A 21,953-nucleotide genomic window follows, 5' to 3' on the forward strand; every position below is an offset into this window, starting at 1 on the left:
ACTGAATATTTGCATCAGGTACATGGTTTCAGAGGCAGCCTTCAGATCAGAAGAGTCTCCTGAAGCATCTTTAAGCTAAACACTGGTTCCCAACCAGGTGTTCAATTCAACGTGACATTTTTAAGAAAAAAGTCATGTCAATACGTTTGCTCTGCGTTTGTTTGGGTCTGCAGTTCTTCAGCTGAAGGGGAGTGTGAGGTCATCAGTGTAATAGTACCCTGACATGCCTGACACTTCGTCTTACCTGTTTTGGTAATAACTCACATCTGACTCCAGGGGAACAATTAACTGAACATGTTGTCACTTATATGTAGGTCAACACACTGGTAATCCCTCACCTGGAGTGGAAAACGTGTGTGTGCTTAGTGTGGGACAGTCTGATGATGAATATATTTTACATAATCCCACGTTATGCATTTTATATTATTATAATATCAAGAAGTAGCTGTATACAGAGAATTTTAAATATGATAGCCACTGTACCCTTGCACCTGGAAATGAGGAGGGGGGAGGGTTGTGAGAGGTGTTTATAAGGTTGCATTCTGCAAGCTCACCACTAGAGGCCATTAAACCTTTCACATTTTACACATTGCACCTTTAAAGTTAATGTTGGTAGTTATGTTGCAACTCATGATGCTATTACATGCTTTTGATCAGACCTATACATTACTTAAGATTCCACTAATAATAAATTAGCTAATAGCTACTGCAAAATTGCTTATAAATAGTATGAGATTTGCAGGAGATACGAACATTTTTTATTTCATGCAGGAAAACCAGGGAGCAGCTGAATATTTCTTCACTTGGAATGACATTTATTCTTACGCAGTCTCAAGCTGAGCTGCTCTGCTGCATGCCATTGAATATAGGAATTAAGTCTCCACAATTATTCTTTAAAAATATAACCCCATGGCATTAGTGTCTCAGTGGAAAACGGCTCAGGAAGCTTGATTTAATTTTCCATGCAGAGGGAGAAGGATGACACCAAATCCCCACCTGAATGCAGAAATAACGAAGCCAACATGTCATGGTGGAACAGTATGCTATGCCTGTCGCCTCACAAAGGCCATCAAGGCTCCGCTGAGACTGCACAGAGCCGAGGCCTGTCAGTGTGTGGGTGGATGAGTGTGTTCATAAATGGTGGTGGGAGGGGGAGGGGGGAGTTGCTGACTTAATGCTGACTGGTCAGTTCCAGCCTGTAGGACCAGATGGCGCAGTATGGACTCTGACTCCTCAGGCCATTGTCCAGGTGAGCACACATACAATATTAGTATACAAATCCTTATCTCCCAGCTGGTGGTTCAGTTTTCAGTTCTGCCCTGAAAAAAATAAAAAACTGTCACTTTCTGTCACTCACATTTCAGTTTATAGCCTGAGCCTATTTCCAGTCCTCCCACTGTTCAGTTTAGTGTAGGAAAAGCAGATTTTGAGGATGGAAAAATGACACAAAAAGAAACTTTGAAGGGAAAAGGTGCTGTATGCCTACACCTGATGTGTAAAAACCGAGGGACAGAATGACAGAAGCACATATAAAGCTGCATTTAGATGTGCTTGTATGAGGATTGTTACTGTCAGGGCAAGATAAAGTTTTTTGACAGTTTTTGGCCAGTGCACTTCACTTATTTACCATTTGCTCACTATTTACTATTTATAAGCAGTATATCAAAACAAGATTTCATACAATACTACAATGTAGCTATATGCCTAATACCAAGGCATGTGAATGTAGCCCAACCTATTGTAATTGTAACTAGTGGGGTTTAAATCTCATGAAGAAAGGTTGGAAGGCTCATTCATTAGTTTGACGAAAACAAAAAGTAATACGTGATTATGTTGTTTAATCTACAGAAACACATGTTATAATGTATTATCAGCATTTGATATATCTACTGCTTTTACTGTAAAATGCTAAATAGAAGGTGTAAAGTGAAGCTTTTAAACTGCATCAATCTGACCTACATTGGCTCTCTCTGTTTATTCCCCTCACAGGTACAGCAGGTGTTATCTGCTTGTCTCCCTTGCCATCCTTTCTCTTTACAACACCTCTCCTTTTTCTTTTTTTTTCATCCTACCTTTGCTTCTACTTTTTCACCTCTTCACCCCGCTCATCTTTTGTTTGTGAGGCAGGTACCTCTTTCTGCCATTTCATTGGTCAGACGGTGACACACCACCTCTGGGAACACAGCGGCAAAAAGTAAAACACACACATAAGTAAACAAAAAGTAACCGGCCCTGGCACATGACGAAAAAGCATCACGTGACCTCTCTGACTGTTTATATTTGCTTCCTGTCAGTGACCAAAAGTCCAACCAGGGATGTGTCTCACAACATTAATCCCCTAATACTGAAGGTGATACAGTATAAAGTGAATTCCTAACATAACTCCAGCTTTTGATTATCCAAACTGTATATTAAGTATATCAGTATTTTTATCCATTCATGTATTTTTTCTGTGGGTCTAATATTGTGTCTGTCCTGTGACCTAAAATGTGGGACATTTCACCTCACCTAGGTTGACTTATCAAATTAGTGCAAGGCCAGTCCAGCTGCTTTGCATGTAAATTCAGTTCAATAGTATTTTTTTCAATAGTGCATTGACCTTGCACATACACACACATGCACACACTCACACACTCCACTTCTTGCAGGCTTTTTCAAGCTTTTCATGACAATAGCTCCTTGTCTCCGTACATTTCCTGACTCAGAGCAGAGAGAAAGGGACACTTTCCGGGGATTCTTCAGCTGTGTTGGCCTTGAACGACACACTGATGCTATTACGCACACACACACGTTCATGCTCAGTCCGCAACTGAACACCCTCACAGGACTACTAAAATGATTAGATCCCACTATTTAGTCATACATGGCCACAAATGTGACTGGTTTTATGTAGACAGTGAGCCTTTTTGTGTCTTGGCTGGGTGGAGCTTAAGTTCTGATAAGATCACAACTGACTTTTCCTTTTACGTAAATTATAGCACCACATCTCCACTAATTTAATAAACCAGGGACAATAGTAGTTTCTTATACTGCGAATGCCAAACCGTAAACACATTTTAATGGGTTTGCTCATGTTTCCATTTTTTCTTTTGTACATTGCATTTTGGTTGCTTCCATCTTAGCTAAGCTGAGCTGAATCAATTTGTTTCTCTGGGCTCCGGTACCATTTCCATTGACTGGTACAATGTGTGAAAAATGAATCATTGATGGCACTAAATTATTTGTTGTCATTCACTTAATTAGCCTGTAAGGTCACAAAGTTGATTATAAATTATATCAAAATGGTAATTCTAACACTTTGTGTGCATGCTGACGTAAAGAAAGCCATGAGTGTAAAGAAGTATGAAGTATAAAGTGTTGTATTAGATTTTAGCCTGAAATATTAAGCATGTCAGACAATTTTGGATATATACTCCTTAGCACCTTTCTGACAACTAACAAGGGATGTCTGCGTTTGCCTGTTTCTTAAACTTTCTGAAACTGTGATTGGCTGGCTGTGCAGAGTTGAGATATTGTATTTCATTTTCTAGTTCTTTTCATTAGTTACTGCACACTGTAAATGTCTCCCTAGAAAGACTGATAATATGCTCTGTCATCCATTTTTAAACATTATCGACCGATTGAGCCCCCGACCTCAATGGCCCCATGCAGGGTAGGTTGCTTGTCCCCACCTTGGATAGGACCCAGAGGAGTGGACCAGGGGCACGCATACCAAACCTTTGTTAACATGGGGACAATATTAAACATGTGGTCAATGTGCAAAATTGGTTTGGTTAGCTTTAGGTAGAAAAAACACTTGGTTAGGTTTAGGAAAAGAAAAGAAGATTGTGGTTGTGAAAACTACTAAAGGACTTTATGGGGGTCTGTGCCAATGGTTCCTAACCAGCGGGTCCCGAGGTGTGGCCATAATAACCATTATATTCAGAACAGCTAATATCACTTCATAATAAAAAACCTGATCTCCTCACCTCTCTCCTCCTTTTCCTCACACTTCTCAGCTAATTGGGCGATTTGGCACGGTAAGTATTAAAATGTGTGTGAGCGTGTGTGCACGTATTGCATAACCCTCTGCCTGAGCACTGCTTGAAAAGGAAGCACAGCAATTGTCCCAGGGTGCTGTCAGCCGTGCCACTGAAACCGACTGTGAGATTAAATAAAGAGAAAGAAAGAGAGACACAAAAAGAAAGAAGGCTGCGTAAATGCACAGCAGGGCATCACAACACCCATAGGCCAGCCATCTATTGGCCTGCTGGGATGCTGTGCTCAGGATACAACAGAGCAACTGAGAAGATGAGGAAGAGGAAGGCAGGCAGGCAGAAAGGAAATGGTAGAGACAGACAGAGGCGTGAGCTGAAGGCTTTGGCACTTCTGATAAAAGAGTTACATAAAAAAGAGAAAAGATGAGTAATGATTCTGAGTAACTTGAAATCCTCTAAACAAGAGTATTTACATATGGAGAATAGAAGCTGGATTGGCTTCTATCAAATTAGCTTCCAAAATTGTATTATATATTATAATACAATAATATATATTAGATGAACTGTAAGTGTTGGATACGATATTTGGCAGTTTTTACCTGTAGTGATAGTAACAGCCTTTATACTGAGTGTTCACATAATAGTTAAAGCCTGAGAAAAATGAAATCAGTCCATTGTTTTATTGCTAATTGTAGGGTAAGGGTAATGTTACCACTCAGCTGGTCAGTCAGAAATGATACTTTCAGTATTCATGGTCTCACATTGTCTAGTTATATTACATAACATTGCATTCCCCCATATGGATATTAAAGGCCCTGAATCTTATCAGTCAGCTTCTTCCTACACTGAGCTTCAAAAATGAACACAACATTTCCTGTCAAAATCAGGACAGTTTTTTTTTTCTTTTTTTTCCCATATGAAAGATTGTCACTGTTCTGAGGTGGGTGGATTCAGTTAGAAAGAGACGATGTATTTCCATGCACCAATCAGACTGGGGTTTTAAACTTGTGGGTTTTTTGCATGTGTCAAAACATACCCACACAGGCAGAACAACAGAGTTTTTAAGTGTCTCTTCATAAAACATGTCCACCCCCCCCCCCCAACTTTAACTTTGATCTCTGCTTATTGTGTTTTGGATATTTCATGTTGTAGAGAAACTCTTACAATATGAAACCAAGCCTTCTGGTCCTTTAAATTATGTTTAAGCATTTGTTTATTTTGCTGCATACATTTCTTCAGCAGTAAATCATCAGGGATTGTGTATTCATTCTGTACACATCTTTCCTGTGGGGGATCAAGACGAACAAAACTGTCTGTGTCTGATTGTTTTTGTTTTCATTTCAGTTTTGGGACTGGTTGGCATAATATGAGTATGAGTGAGTGAAGAAGAGAAAGACAGAAGGGAATGAAAAGGTCAAATTGCTCACTTCTGTTTACAACATTGTGGACTGACAGTAAGAGTTTGTAATTTGTCAAAAACAAAATGTGTCTAGTATTTCACATCACACACAGTTGCAAATGTGTGCTACATGATGATTTCTTCCAAAGAGGGAGCCTTAAACCGCTTTGTGAAGTATTTACGACATTTCCCACAGACAATGACATAGCAATAAACTTGTTTTTCACACAGGGATTTCAAATCAATTGACCTTTTTTCTTTCTGACTAACCTAACTCCCCCTCACTGGTCCATTCTGATTGGCTGGGTTGCACAATAACAAGACGCTCACATGCTTCGAACCCTTGGTTGTGCAGTTATAGTACAGTAAAATGCTGGTGTGTCTTTGTGGTCTTGTGTTTTTCCATGTGAGGTGAGGAAAGGTTTCGAATCAGTTTGATAAATAAATGTCTGGGTTTTGGAATTTAGTTTGTGTGAGTGTGTGTGTGTGTGTGTGTGTGTGTGTGTGTGTGTGTGTGTGTGTGTGTGTGTATAAGACTGTGTAGACTGGAGCACATGCACGTCCAAGTCATGGCCTTGGGCCCCCAACAGATTATTAACCTTTTTCTACAGCAACGAATGACGTGACATAGCATAGAAGTGGCCCTTCTTAACAGCCCTCAATAACATCACTGATGTCACTATTGACAGTGACATACATATATGTGTTTATATACTGTGGAAAGGTGGAAAGGGAGGATTTGGTGACGAGAGGAGTGTAATACAGAGGGAGGGGACGAGGAGGGGGTAAATATTTAGGTTTTGGTTTGGCGGGCGTATCAGGAAAGTGTGTGGAAGGCTGGAGTCAGCATGGAGCCAGAGTATAAACACACTGGAGGAAATGATGTGTGTACGCCTTTTAATGTGCATGAATGAACGCCGGGCTGATGTTAGTATAATAGGACACGCACACACTGAACATGTAGTATGAATGCTTCGGATGTACACGGTATTGTGTGTGCATGGATGTACACTACATGGGTGGAGAGCATAAACCTCATTGAAATTCAAGTTGTGTTTACATTAATCAAAAAGGTGTAACAGATTTTCATATTGTGTCAATCAAAACACACAAATTAAACATTAGCCTGTATCACTCACACCCTGATTTACATTCATTTGGAGGCTTAATGTCCCTGTGTCTTTTGCTGCATTAGTAAATCTGAGCATTCAAATGATGTCCTACACCCTCCAGGACTCCGGTGTTGCTGATTTAATGTGAATGTCTTTTTCAGGACACTTTTGGTGGAAAATTAAACCTGGAGCCAAAGTTGAGGACTCACTGTAAAACAGCTACTCAGGAGAGGACACCTGTCAACAGCCTGGTTTGGTTTCTTCTGTCTGTTAAAGGTAAGGTTTGTTTTTTCAATTTGTATTTAATATATGTGATAAAACTTTGTTATTACAGAAGCACTGATATTTGCAATTTGGTGTGTTAGATTTTGTGTATGAACCATGTGTATGATTTGGTTTTTGCTGCTGCTATGCTGTGCTTTGGTGTTGTATTGTGCGCCTATGCGTAATTATTGTGTGTACTGAAGCTGTAGAAGGATGCAATCATTCTGCTGTAGTGTCCTGAGGTGGGAGTTGGGCCTGAGTCCAAATAACAGGGGGCTACCAGAGGAAAGATCAAAAACAATGCGAAAGGAGAGGGGCCTCCTCATGGAGACTGTGTGCTTCCCTTATCTATTTAAAGAGCTGTGTTGAGAGCATATATGAGTGAAAGTGTGTGTGTGTGTTCTCCAGTGGTTAAAGGTTATGGTCTGTATAAATAGAGAAGGGATTTGTGCATCAGTTCTTTCCTGAGTCTTTTTCACCTCATAGATTTCTATCTTACTGCCTCTTCCATAGATGGCATCATGTTGCGCGTGGTTGCATTTGACCTGCAGGACACCAGCTCAGACCGCTGTCTCCATGGTGAGGGCTGTTTCCTGTCATCAGAAGACTCAGCTTCCTGTGCTGAGATCAGTGTTACAGTTTGTGTGTGGACAGCACATTTCTCATATCGGGATAGATTTCAGCTACATAGAGAAGGGTAATACATTCTTAAACAATAATAAGATGAATATCGTGTGCATGTTCTGGTCCTGGCAGTACATTCTACTTTGGTACTTTACTCTTGAGCCAAAAAAAATGTACTAGTAATTTTTCATCCCATTGTTCGCATGGCAGCAAATAGAGTAGAAGTCCCGAGCACACACTATGACTCCCCCTTCTAGCCTACAGTAGATCAGACTTCTCTTAGCACGTGACCAAAAAGATAGAGCTGAACTGAGCGGAGGCATGTGGGTGAAGTTTTGGGCAAGGCTAAAGTTTAAGGAAGCCTCTCAAAATAGTAGAGACGTGCTGAAGCCATTGTCTGAACTGTTCCAGTGTCTGTTCTCCCGTAGACAGCTCTAGCCCTGTTCACCACACCCTTGCAGTACACTGACCGGACAGTAGACACACAGGCACCAGGGGGGAAGCTATTTTGCTGCATGTTATTCTTTGAGGATGGCTATTGTAAAGGACAATAGGAGTCTGCTTTCAATAAAATACATTTGGCAGTTCAATGCCATATGTAAACCCCAAAATTTGTTATTGCGTGTCAGTATCCATGTCAAGTTTTATAAATTTTAAATAACAACTTTCCATTTTTTGTTACAATGAGTTATTGAGTTATGAGGTTAACTGTGCTGTTAGCAGTACGATACAGACACAACATACAGGACGTTTGTTCGTTAAAATCAGTCCAGAGTTTGAATTCTTAAAGTATCCTCTCCATTGTGCTTAAATCATCATCAGAGGCATGATGGGAATTCTCATGACCTTTCCCTACTTAAGCTACATTGGAGTCGTGACTGATTGCCAGTGGTTACATAACCACGTGCATGCAGATAAACACAAAGTAGCTTTGCAGCCTTCAAACTGTTGTGTACCTTTAACCACACCAGACTGCTCCAAACTGCTTCCACATTCTCATTCCCATTATTTCCTATTTTCAAATATACAGGACATACTTTTTGGTCATAATGCTTAAATACTATGCAGAGTTTTTGACCACTGGTGCCACGGAGAAATGTTTTTAGAGTGACTCCCTGCATTGTTTCTGTCTCATACATGCACACAAGACCACACACAAGGCAGAAGACAAGACTCCTAGTAAACAAACCTAGATGAAAACAATGTCGGTTTCTACCAATATCTGCCTTAAACATGTTTATTGAGCAAGGATTAACCCCATCCATAAAATACTCTGTGCCCATCAGAGGCACATGTTCTGTTTTTTGGACTGCCTGGGATATTTTGGCTCTCTGCTTGACATTTGTGACTGACAGAGTAGAGTGGAAGTGAAAAAGCGCTGATGGCCATCTGATTTTTTCTCTGTCCTTGAGCTCTGTTCTCTCTTGTAGCCCTGTGGCTATGGACATTTTTGAGTCAAATGGTTTTCACAAGTGATTCTTCCCAGTAGAAGTTGCTGATATATTTTTCACTTCCACTCAAACAGTATCTGAACAGAGTTGTCAGTTTTCAACTTCTCTCATACAAATTGTGTTAATTGTTGATTATGAAATGCACCTGCACACAGAATTAAGTGAGACACAGTCATTTGACCCATATCTGATATAAAGTACAAGCCTTCAGATAAGTCAGCAGGCAAGACTGTGACTGCAGCTCTGTCATATCTGATGAAAATGTTCTCCTCACAGCTCTTGACATTTCATTGAACCAGTCAGCAAAGTATGGCAGTCAGCATCTTTACGTAAGAGCTGATATGTAACAGAACTGAAGGAGATATGGAGTAGCAAAATTGTGAAGAACACAGATGCTATCTGAAATCAGTGTGTGTGTACGTGTGTGTGTGTTTGCTTTTAACTTCTAATTCCATAAGCAGCAGTAGATACCAGAGTAAAAAAATGTATAGGATGCTGGAGTTATGAAGGTGTGTTTTCCATCAGAAAGTTGCTGCCTACTCAAAGATCAGAGAAAATAAAACAGACTCTGAGAGCAGAAGTGTTGCTCTGAAAACCAACCACTCAAACCTGGACTGAGTTGTACTTAAGCTACTTTTTTATCTCCTGTGTGCAAGGATAAAGAGAGGTTTAATACTGTAAATGGACTCTCAAATACCTTCCTGTGATTGTCTGAACTTTAGATCTAATTTTATTCTATTATATTACAATTAAATGTTATTTTAAAAAGGCCATCCTCTGATATGGCACCCATTCTGCAACTTGTTTAAGCTTTATTAATGGCTAAAAAAAAGATTGATTTCTACTTAATGTTTAGTTTTAGGCCCATTTGAGTGATTGCATGACCATAAAAAATACTCTCTCCAGTACTCCAGAGTTCGTCCCACAGTCCAAAGACATACTGGTCAGGTTAACTGGTGTGTAGGCCAGTGTGGCTGTCTCTGTGTCCGCCCTGTGATAGTGTGGCGATTTGTTTAGGGTGTATCCCACCTTTTGCACACGTCGGCTGAGATCGGCATGTCACGTTTTGCAAATGCATTTTTGGGTTGGAAATTTCCTGTTTCCTGCGGCTGCTTCATGGCACAAAATCTCTGTTGCTAATCAAAAAAATGGGTTTGATTTTATGCCAGTGTTAAGATCCTCTAAACTACACTCATCAACTGTTAATTATTATAAATGATCATGCAAATTCATACAGCTCAGAAACAATTTTTATAATGTGTAAAGCAAACTGTTAAAAGTGTGTAAATTAAATAGAGTTAAAGAAAGAATGTTTGCCATTGTTATGTCTTTCACTATCTCTGACATGAGTGACCCTCATCCCTTCACTCCAAAGACCAATCCAGCTTACGTCAATGATGCAACCATGAAAGCTGTGATGTAATGTCAGTGTAACAGCAGCACTAGCCTTTGGCACGAGCGTTTCTTTCACAGAAAGACCTCAAATCATGATGTAAATGTTCAGTGACAAGGAGAGAGAGAGCAAACTGACAAAGGGATTAAATTCAATTGTTATATAAAAATCATGATGGTCTCTTGATTGGGCATCTATTTAACTATCATCTGCAAATGTCAGCTTAGACATGGACACTCACTTGTTTCTCAGTGAGAGTTTAGGTAGCACACTGCTAAAATATGAATGTGTGTTTCCTCTCTGGGAATACAAGCAAGCCCAGAGAAACTAATTATTCTGTCAGCTGGAAGCAACATGCAGGACCAGGGAGGCAGAGGTGGATAAGCAGGAGAGGAAAAAAGAAAGCCTATACATGTAGGGAGGGTAGGAGATAAAGGAGATCAGGGGTGGATAAAACCAAAATAATTACAATGTCATAGAAAAAAGAAGCTAATAACTATGTAGAACCAGGGGGAGGAGCCAGATGGAGGAACATATGTGGAAGATCTGTATCCCGATAACAAACAATTTGGAAGATAAATGAGAACAGAAGAGAGAAATATTGAGACGCATCCAAAAGAAAGAGAAAAATGGGTGCTGACTTTGAGGAGTCAATTAGAGGGGGCTGATGAGAGGAGAAGGACAACAGGAGGAGACAGAGCAGACAGAGCACACGCACATACACAGTCAAGTGATCAGTACTAATTATAGTGATGTCAAATTTTCTTTGCTCTTTTTTTTCTATATCTGAATCCTCTTTCTTTTTGAGACAGATCTGCCTTCTCTGTATGCAAGATGTGTCCCACCTCTCCTAACCTGCCCTCTCTCTCTCTCTCTCTGTTTGTGTGTATGTGTGTGTGTGTATGTGCGCACTGTACTGACGAAGGCATTGGCATACCAAGATGATTCACTCACTGAGCAGTTTCACCAAGCGACCAGTCCACAGACCTGTCCCGTGCACTCATTGGTTCAAGAGATGTTGTGTCTCAGCCAATGAAACTGCAGCAAGGTTTTATGGCCATGGTGGTGTGTGCAGTCAATTTAGGTGTGTATGAATACAGAGAGGGGGGAGAGCGTGAGGGAGACAGCCAGAAGAATAGGTACTTTAATAAACAAGATTGTGTACAGCAGCCGTACTATGTAAATATGTCTTTTTGCTGTAGTTTTCATTGCTGCTGGTGAAGACCACACACACCACATGGGATTGAATAAGCTTGCACAGTGGATTCAACAATGAATGCTCATATTGGACGTGAGGAAGAGAAAGTTAGGGGCACATGCACATATTTATGTAATGCAAAAGACAACAGTTGGTGTCACACAGAGCTGTTTACTCTCATATTGTTTACGCCACCCAACCTGACCTTACTTTGCCTGGTAAGGTAATAGTAGAAAAATATACAGCATTTGAAGCAGTATTGTGTTTTCCCTAGAAGGTATTTGCTAAGTTGCAAATGAAAGTAATTTATAGTACTGTATGGTTTGTGTTGAGGAACATTATAATAATAAACTATTGCTGGATCTCTAGAGGGCATTTTATGTAATCTCTTTTAATGCCACACAGTAAATCTGGACATTAATGACTAGAGTAATTGTGCATATACAATAAAGATTCATTCTTTTGTGCAGTGTTTAAATACCACAGGACTTTGTTTAAAAGAGTATTTCACTTGAAATTTTCTGTAAAAGTGCCACAATAGGAAACTGGGAAAGGTGAAGAGACCATCTAACCTGTTCTGCTCAAAGTTTTGTTAGAATAAGAGGCAACTGGATTATACAACTGTGCTGTTAAACTCCACTTTGCCACCTTTGTTCTTGCTGTGTGGAATTTTTTAAAAAAAAGCTGCAAGCTACTTTTATAGTAGAGTGCACTGCCCACTCGTATACTGTAGTACTTGTAAAGTTGCATGTAGAGAGAAGTAGAGAAGCCTATTTGATTTGAAATTTCCATTAACACCTCTTCCAAAGGTCCACATTGGGAGACTTTATGTATGTCTTTTTATTCTTAAATTGATGATGCACAGATGACATGAAATGCCTCAATAATTCATCACAAATCTCATATGCGCTTTAATAAAACAAAAACTGAAAATCTCACAAAGTCACACTGTCACTTTAGAGAACAAACACCACAGAGTAATTTGTTTCCAGGTGCCGAGCTCTTGTCATTTTCTTCCTGTTTTGTATTTTTTGGTTTTCAGTCTTAGAATAGAGTTATATTCCTCCTGAGCTCCTTGTTGCCTGGAACATGGCCGAAACATTTCCATTTCAAAGCAGCGCTGGAGTCTCTAAGTCAGATTGTGTGTGTGTATCTGTGTGTGTTGCGTGTGTGCATGCATATGCATGTGCACATCAGGGCTTGAATTCGTATGTGTCAGGATGCTGAACGTCATGATGAGCATCACTGACATCTCTGCCTTTTCCCCAAAATAAAACCTGTTGTCTTCTCAAAGGTGACAGAAGGACGGTGTAAGAAGTAAAGTGGTTGATGTTTTAAGTTATTCTTACAAATCCCATCCGTTTGGCATTATTCCACAAAACCTCCTGCTAAGTTTGTCTTATTGCAATGTGCTGCATTCAAAACTAAACATTTGCTAAAAAGTGTCCATTGCAAAAAAATTTTAAATATAAAATAACTTTATATTTTCAGACTAAGTGCAGTTTTTTCAGTTTTCCCCCCCAGCATCATGAATAATGAAAGTGTTTACAAAAAAAATAAAAATAAAATAAAAATATGGGAGTGTGCACAACTGTGTATGATCTGAAGCAGAATAGGAAATTGGAGGTGAGAGTGGGTGTAATGTAACAGCCCAGAAAACCCACTACACAGTGTAAGTCATTGGCAATAATACATCAGTATAGTCAACCCCAAGGACAGTGGCAGTGAATTATGCCACTCAGCTAGAACTCTGAGATTGGAAGGAAGTTGAAGTAAGGAAATACCGAGAAAAAGAAAAACGTTTACTCAGACGTCTAGGGTCATCTGTCCAGAAGAGAGCGAGTACAACTGATAACATATCACAGCCAGTATCCGCGTGAACGGGGCCCAAAATTTCACACAATACATTTAAAGGAAATTCCACTGTGGAAAATGCTAACACTGCTAATTGTAGATCATCAGTATGCTACGGTAAGTGTATGATTTACTTGTAAATTACACAAAAGCATAACACAATGCAACTCAAATTATCAACTTATCATCTGAATATATATATATATATATATATATATATATATATATACACACACACACAGTGGTGGTTAGGTTCTACACACTTTATATATAAGTAAGTCTATGTGTATGTGTGTTGGGAAAAGCAAAACCAGGCCACATTCCCTGGGGAGACACACTGAGGCTCATATTCAATGCTCTTTATGAAAGAGAGCTGTCCCCCCCCTTTCAGATCTCTCTATCTTGCTTCTCCTTGTGCCTTCAACTCACTCTCCTCTTTATATTCATCATTTTCTTTTCTCTCACATCTACTCACCCCTCCAGCACACTCGCCTGTATTTCATTCATCTGGCTCGCTGTATCTTTTCTCAGAATCTATCAGGATTTCACTTTGAACTGGCTCTCCCTCTCTCATGTCCACAGCACTCGTGATGAAATTGAAATTCTTGCCTTCTGGCTAAAACAGATGACTTGACTCAGGATTTATCTTTCACAGTGCATAAAATCACTCCGCAAAATATTGTGTTGGGTCCAAGTTTGAAAGAATCGAAGTTAATAAAATAAATTAATAATCTGTGTTTTTATGAATAATGACACAATGTCCCCCCATATCTATTAACAAAGGAATGTCAACAATAACTCTTTCCGGACCTTCCAGGAAATATCCAGTATCAGTATATGACATGATCTTACACCTTTCGCTATCGAAGCATTACAAAACCACTCTGCAATTTCCGCAGCTTACTCAGTTTTGAACTCAGGAATGTCCCTTTTCTTCCCATCGGCATTTCTCATCTTTTCTCCCCTTCGCTCTTGACCTCCTCAAAGTGTTAGTGTGGCGATGGGCGTTTGGTAGCTGCACGTTGGTGTGGTGCCAGATAGGAAGCAGCTGACTGCTGTGCAGGAAGTGGACAATAAAGGACATGCAAGAAAAAAAACACGCATGTGTGTGTGCATATGTCATAGTGTATAAATATGTAGACCATTGTTTTCAGTGGTGCCATTTAAGGAGTGAGAAGGAAAACCTAAATATGTTATCATTCTTAGCTTATTCAGTTTATTTCTGTAGCATTTTATTGTTATTATTGTTTAATTATTAACATTTAATTAATAAGTGGATTGTAACACTCCATAACACTATAGTGTAGTTGTATATATATAAATATATAGATGATAATTAACTGCTCAATCATTCATCAATAATATGCATAGTGCAGAAACAACTACTAAATTGTGGATAACACAATGTAACATTTAATTCCTTTAAATGCATCATATAAGATTACCTTAGTGTCAATATAAGCTGTGATTTCAGACCTGAGGCGATTAGTCAAAGGGGAAATGATTGGCATGCCACGGGCCGCCAGAAGACAAAAGACAAAAACAAAGCACGTCTGTAAATAGTGCTGCCGTATGTCTGCGGCTCCTGCAGACTTCCTTATCTCGGAGGCATCAGTTGGATCGCTCTGAAGTCAATGCTTCCCATTGTTCCTGGAAGGACTGGAATTTCACAGCTGGTACAATGGGACTGACAGAGCTGGGACACAGGGCAAAGTTAAGGTTCGATCTGGCCCATAGATGTTAAGATGACAGACAATGGGAACAATATTGAGCGTTCACTAAGGTTGTTAATGATATATTTAATATAATTCAGTCGATATTTAGTTACCTATGAATGAACTTTGTGCTCAGAAACGACACGAAGACAACGGAATAATGTTTTTGCCGACCTACAAGCCAAAATAATTATGTCATTTGACTTTCCCATAGAACATTTTTCATCTTCTGAAAATAAATTTATTTTATAGTCCCCTGAGGACTGATGTTGCTAGATAATGACAAAAACACAGTTTGGACCAGTAGCTGACAGGAAGAAAAGAAGATCTCACTGTATTTTTTTTTTAGAAAAAGAAGACACCACAGGCAGAATATCTACTCCCCTGCCAATCCACTGGCTTTGCTTTGATATTCAGAATTTCACAGAACTTTCCAGCTCAAACATCTTTCCAGCAGCATAACTATCCAGCAATTACAGGGACTTAGCATAAATTATGTTGTAAATCATGGTTTGATACAAAAAGCTACACACTGTCTGTTAATGGGTAGTGAAATGGTTTTACTTTTGTGCAGGAGCAAATTAATGCTCCAAACATAGTGCACTTTATTTTACACCGTGTCAGAGTTTGCAAAGTCTGCTGAAAGTCAAATTAAACTTTAATACCTTTAAAAGCATCTGCCTTTGGGAAGATAATTATATAAGTCTATAGGTGCACTTCACCCTTTTGAATTTTAGCCTAAGAGAAGACACCCTGGACTCTTCTCTTGATTCATCAGCTCTTTCGGATGCTGCATGCCCCTGTTAACTGTACTTTTCCTGTTTGTTCCTCCTGTTTGCAAATTACACGAAAATGCAATTGGTCACAAAACCTGCAAAAACATAGTTGATCATCAGTTGTTTAAGTACCTCTGGTGTATTTGCCTGATGTTTTATGGGACATCCATCAACCCCAGCCTCCTTACTGCACTTTTCTACAGTTTTTTTCACAGCAGCTAGGTTTACGTTGATGTCAATAGACGGCCGGCACGGTGGGCGCCATGGGTTAACAGCTGAGTCATTTGAAAATCCTGTGTCTCTCATACAGACGCTAAAGTTACCTTTTGGCGTCTGTATGAGACGTCAAAGGTATTTGACAGAGCAGCAGTGTTTAACGCCTTGGGAATGTGAACTGGCTGGTCTTTTAGCTGCAACGCTCAAAAACTGGAGTTTCGGTATGCAGCCATCATGTGTGTGTAGGTTCCCACTTTCATGTTTCTTGGGCAGAATAAGGTCAGTATCAAGTCAAAGAAGAAAGGATATTACAAAACGCCCTTTAATTTGAGTCCTTAGAGACACATGATATGTGCATATGTGTATGAGTACAGTATGTGTGTGTACAAGTGAGCAGGTAATATGTCCCTAGGTGTATTACTGAAAAGGTCACAATGTGTGTGCTAAACAGAGACAGTGAGCTGGTGTTTTGAATGGTTATTATGATCGAAGTAGACAGACAGAATAAAATGAATGGATTCTATAAAGGTCTGTAAGAAAAAGCCAAAAATGAAAAATATCACACCCAGTTTTATCATTTTTTCTGAATAATAGCTGCTCTCTCTCTCCTAGAATTTGTCTGATCACGTTTTTCATATGATTGCAGATCAGGACTCACTTTTGAAGGACACCTCACGAGTTGCTGCTTACCATTCCACATTTGCACAACATTTCATCCAGTGACAATAAGATATTTCTTTTGGATTCCGCCCCAGTGTGCACCAGGTAAATCACCTGCTCAGGTATGTAGCACCAGCCAAGGCCTCATTTATAGAGTAGTCAGGAGATTCACCTGCCAGTCACGAGCCACGCAGCCCGGTCACAAGGAGTCACATGTAGTCAGGTCAACATACTGTATAGTGTAAAATACACAGTATAACAAAAGGCTCACAAAAGTATGTATGACATAAGAACAAAAGCACATGATGATGGCTGCTGTTACTGATACAGTACAGTACATATTTCACATACTACTTTTTGATCAATCTTCTGATAACCATGTTAAACAGTTTTATATTCTTAACAAACACACAACAAGAAAAAAGAACACTCCAGAAGTCATCATGTAAAAAGACAGCAAGCTCTCCTATTAAATAACAATAAAAAATATTAAACAATAATGAATTTGATGCACAGCTGAACTGTTATATAGTGTACAGTGATACAAAAGCCTGATGACTATGAGAAATGTGTTTTTTCATGGTTAGAAAATGAATTAGAATATATATGTATTGCACCTTGGTGCAGGATTGTTCATATACTTTATCATAATTGTTGATATAATGGAAGAAGTAGTATCTATAAAAATGTGCACTAAATACATAAAATATAAATGTGCAGGATTGTTCATATTGCTATTTTGACTATTGTAGGGTACTTCTGTGATTAGAGTATTATAGATTTATTAACTTATTGCACCAATAAATACAGTATATACAACACACTATATAATATACAGTATATTACAAGCACAAACAACTCAGACTGCCCAAAGGCCTCACAATTACACACTCAGTGTGGTCCCAGACCTGTGCCTCTTACTCTTCTCGTCTCCTGAGCCTGCAGGCAGTTGGCTGAAAACAACTGAAAGTGAAAAAGCTGACAGGCTGACTTGTTCAAAATCAAACCCAAATACTTGACATTTCTTGGCTCTCTTCTGCTTTTACATCTATCTGTCAAAACTCATGTGACAGTAATACCTTGATATGTTTTGCCACTCCTTATGCAGAAATGTGCACTTGATTCCTTCCCACAAATATACAGGCGCACTCTGTTGTTAGATTTGATTTCAATTTCAATTTTGACATGCAGAATTAAAGCAATTCAGTTAGTGAGCGATGCATTAATGCATTGTCTTACATTTGTTGCATATGTCTTTGTACACTTGAGCAGCTACAAGAATACACTCATTATGCAGTATCCACATAAATGAAAACAACACATTTTAATTCAAAACCTCTATATGTAATATCTTTCCTCTGAACTTTACACAACCTCAAGTAAAACATTTTTCCAAAAAAACTTTAGGACTGAAAAAAAAAACCAGGGACTTTGTCATCTTATTAATATAACTATTGCAAAACTCTGTCTGTGAGACCTGAAAATGCAGCTGTGCTTATTGCTTAACTTTCTAGAGATCTTCCTTAATCAGCAAACTTTTGTTAATGCTGGATAAGCCATATAGTCAACAGTCACCTCAGCAACGCAGAAAGTGGCTGACTTAGCCATTTAGTCTCACCTTGCCATTAGATGCAGTAGATGCCTTGAACGATAACTCTGTGAACTAACATCTGCTTTGTGCACGAACAAGGAAAAGAACCGTTGTACCCACATGAAGTGATCATGTGAAGTAAACAACCTGAGAAACAAGTAGCGTTTCTTAACAGGTGGTTTTATGGAATGAATAATTGATTCATGCACTTGAAATATTTGAGTCTAGCATTTATAAACTACTTGCACAGTTAAGTCTGCGTTCGTCTTTAACATGTGCTGTAAAAGCACAGGCTAGCAGTCTGTCTCTTTCTCTTGTCTTTCCCCATCTCTCTGTTTCAGCTCAGTATCTCCAGGAGAAGAGGTTATAGTGGATGATTCTGCACCTTGTGATTTATAGCCCATTCAGCCAAGAGACAACATTCAGTGCCAGTGAGGGAAAGCAGAATGTTGGTGGTAGAGGTGGTCAGCTGTATACTGAGTTCACGCAGGTGACTGATATTTGTGCGTGTGAAGATGATTAATTTCTAATCAGCTCTGAAAATAAACAGGATCAAGTCTTTAACATATTAAACTCAAATCTGTCTGAAGTGTAAAGCAGGTGTTATTCTATTTGATCTCACTTATTTTCAACAAATTCCATAATGATACATGGCACATACTGTAATTTTGTGTTGGGCACTGTAGTTTTGTGTACTGTAGTACACATTTTGTACTTCGGTCTGTGTTTACAGCAGCAGTTGTATTTGGAATCAACTCAAAAGGAAATAGAGTGCAAGTATTGATGAGAATGAAGGATCAAGTGTTTTTCATCAGAAATGTATGACACACAGCCATCAGGGACCTTTCTGTGTGGAGTTTGCATGTTCTCCCTGTGCTTGTGTGGGTTTTCTCCAGGTACTCTGGTTTCCTCCCACAGTCCAACAACATGTATGTCAGGTTGATTGGTGACTCTAAATTGCCCATAGGAGTGAGTGTGAGTGTGTGAGGTTGTTTGTCTCTATGTGGCCCTGTGATGGACTGGTGACCTGTCCAGGGTGTACCCCTGCCTTTCACCCAAAGAGAGCTGGGATAGGCTCCAGCAGATCCCTGTGACCCTAAATAGGACTAAGCAGGTATAGATGATGGATGGATGACACACACAGCATAACAACCTACAATATATCAGCCATTATCTATACAGACAGATCTTGACCTATAGTAGGAACAGTTCATTGCTGCTGATGGTCTTTCCATGATCTATTGACAGTAAGAAAAATATAAAATATTGGCAACATTATTATTTTAAGTCAAAGCTAAGTTGTAAATTGTATTAGATTCGGTCAGTTCATGTTTGGTGCCATCAAATTTGTGACTTGACCCGTCTGGAAACTAACTAAGCTAAAACATTTACAAACACTTGCTGCGTGTTGCTGCTCCTGTTTTAGCTGACTGAGCACAATGATGAGAGTCAGACACTGAGCCATTGTAATTGCTTCTCTCCTCTCCAGTTCTTTCCCTGTGTCTCCTTAGCTCAGCACTGCAGTGTTGTCAGTTCTACCGGGAGTTGTTTCATGGCTGCACACCCTCCCACGCACACCAACACACACACACACACACACACACACACACACACACACACACACACACTAACGCTATACTGTACCCTGGCAAACCAAAATGCACAACCTTCACAAAGGAGCAGCATCACTGGCACGTGAGACTGTGTGGGTGCCACGTTCTTACAACCCCTCCCTTGTTTTTTGCAAACACCAATCACTACTAACCCCCACGCATCACACACACACACACATACACCGGCACTAACAGTAGGCACATGGATGGGTGTGTGGTGCTCATTAGGCAATGATCGATTCGGTAAACTTGACTTCAGTCCTCGGGGGAGCCTTGAGGTAAACTACAACTTATAAGAATGTATGATGGGGACTGAAACGTAGATACACACACACACACACACACACACACGCACACACACACACACACACACACACAAAATAGTGTATATCACTCCATTCATTAGTCAAATGTAGCTGTCAAAATGAATTAATGTTGTTTACTCACTTTTTAAAAGTAAAAAAAGAAAACATTTATTTGCAGATAGTAATATTTCAGTCATTCCAACTTCTCCTGATACCATCTCTCTCTTTCTCTCTATCTCTCTCTCTCACACACACACACACACACACACACACACACACACATACATTTTTTGTCAGCTTATACATTCCTTCCTCACTTCATGTGTCATTCCAACACCTTTTGCTTCCTGAGATTATTCACACTGAACATATGCTGGCAATTTCCATACAATCCATACTAACAATGTCTCCTGCAAACACTCTAAACAACACCTATACTGACACTTTTTTTACCTAGCGAATCATATTTGAAGAAATCGGTGGATTTGCGGCAACACGTGTGCAAAGCAGAGGTCCTATTTTAGGCATCGGGAGAGAACTTGTGTCTGGTGTATGAGAGAAGCACTTCTCCCTATAGATGCTCTTTGCTGCAGCCTGTGGAGGCAGAGTAGGAATATGGTTAATTTATGGAAGTGACTGGAAGCACAGAGCAGCTCCTTTAAAGTGGAAGGCATTTAGAAAAAGCAACGTTAGGGAATTTGTCTCAGTAAGCAACTTTCTGCACAGCACAGAGATGTATATAGTCAGGTGAACGTGGTGGCAAGAATTCAGGGCATCATTCCCAGTGATGAGTTCACCTCCGGGACTCAGCGGCCAGCCAGAAAAGGCTCCACCTTGGAGAAACAGTAGCTGATGCCCCTGTCTTTCTGGGCAGATGAACAAAGCTGCAAAGCACAGAGGAAATAATGTGTGTTCGATGCAGTGGAGGCGGGTCAGAGGGCAAAGACTGTGACAGAGAAAGGGTGGTAGTGTTTTTGTAAAGCTTTTTAAGAATTAAAATGCACATCCATGAGAATCTAATCATAAAAAAACACTTTTCCTCTCTGGATTATTTTAGTTTGCACTGTCTGTGCTGTCTTAGATTCTCTGGTTTCACTGGAGAGTTGAGTCCGTTCCCCACTTTCTAAAAGTGCTGAAAAGGATAAGCAGAGATTCTTTTTTTTTTTTTTTTTTTTTTAAATCAGGTTTCGTTCAGCATACGATCAAAACATGCCCAGTGGACCTCATTAGCAGTTTGAGATACCAAGTGTATATGATCTCTGACCATCACAGAAGCTTAAAACAGCCTCAGTTGGCTTTCTGTTAAAAGTTCTCTCTCTCTCTCAAACGCACCGTCTGATTATTCTGGGTAAATAATAAACATGGGAATGTGGTCATCAAAGTTGGAGGTTCTTTTTTTTTGGAGGAAGGCTGGTTATCTACGTATACGAGGTTTTACTGCATCTAGCTTTGAGGAAAATTCATAATTTATTGACTTTGTGATCATTTTGAAAATTCTCTGAACCATTAAAAAAAAACCTTATTAATTATTTAATGGCTGCATTCAGTTTCACAAGAGCAGCAGCAGAGGGAGAATCTTTGAGTGTTTTTGGAGATTACAGAATACTTTATGTGCCATAGAGGTACATATTTGAGTGAGGAATTGTTCGCCGTTATGTAACTGTGTTTCTGCTGTCACACTGTGTAATGACAGCCTGTAGTCCCAGCAGCATTATGAGCTGATATTTTGGAAAACTGGATATATTGAAGTTTACTGTTAAAATGCAAGACCCAAAATAGTGTGCTTGTCTTTAAAGATGCAGTGA

Source organism: Mastacembelus armatus, chromosome 24, assembly GCF_900324485.2.
Source record: "Mastacembelus armatus chromosome 24, fMasArm1.2, whole genome shotgun sequence".
In the NCBI taxonomy this organism is placed as follows: domain Eukaryota; kingdom Metazoa; phylum Chordata; class Actinopteri; order Synbranchiformes; family Mastacembelidae; genus Mastacembelus; species Mastacembelus armatus.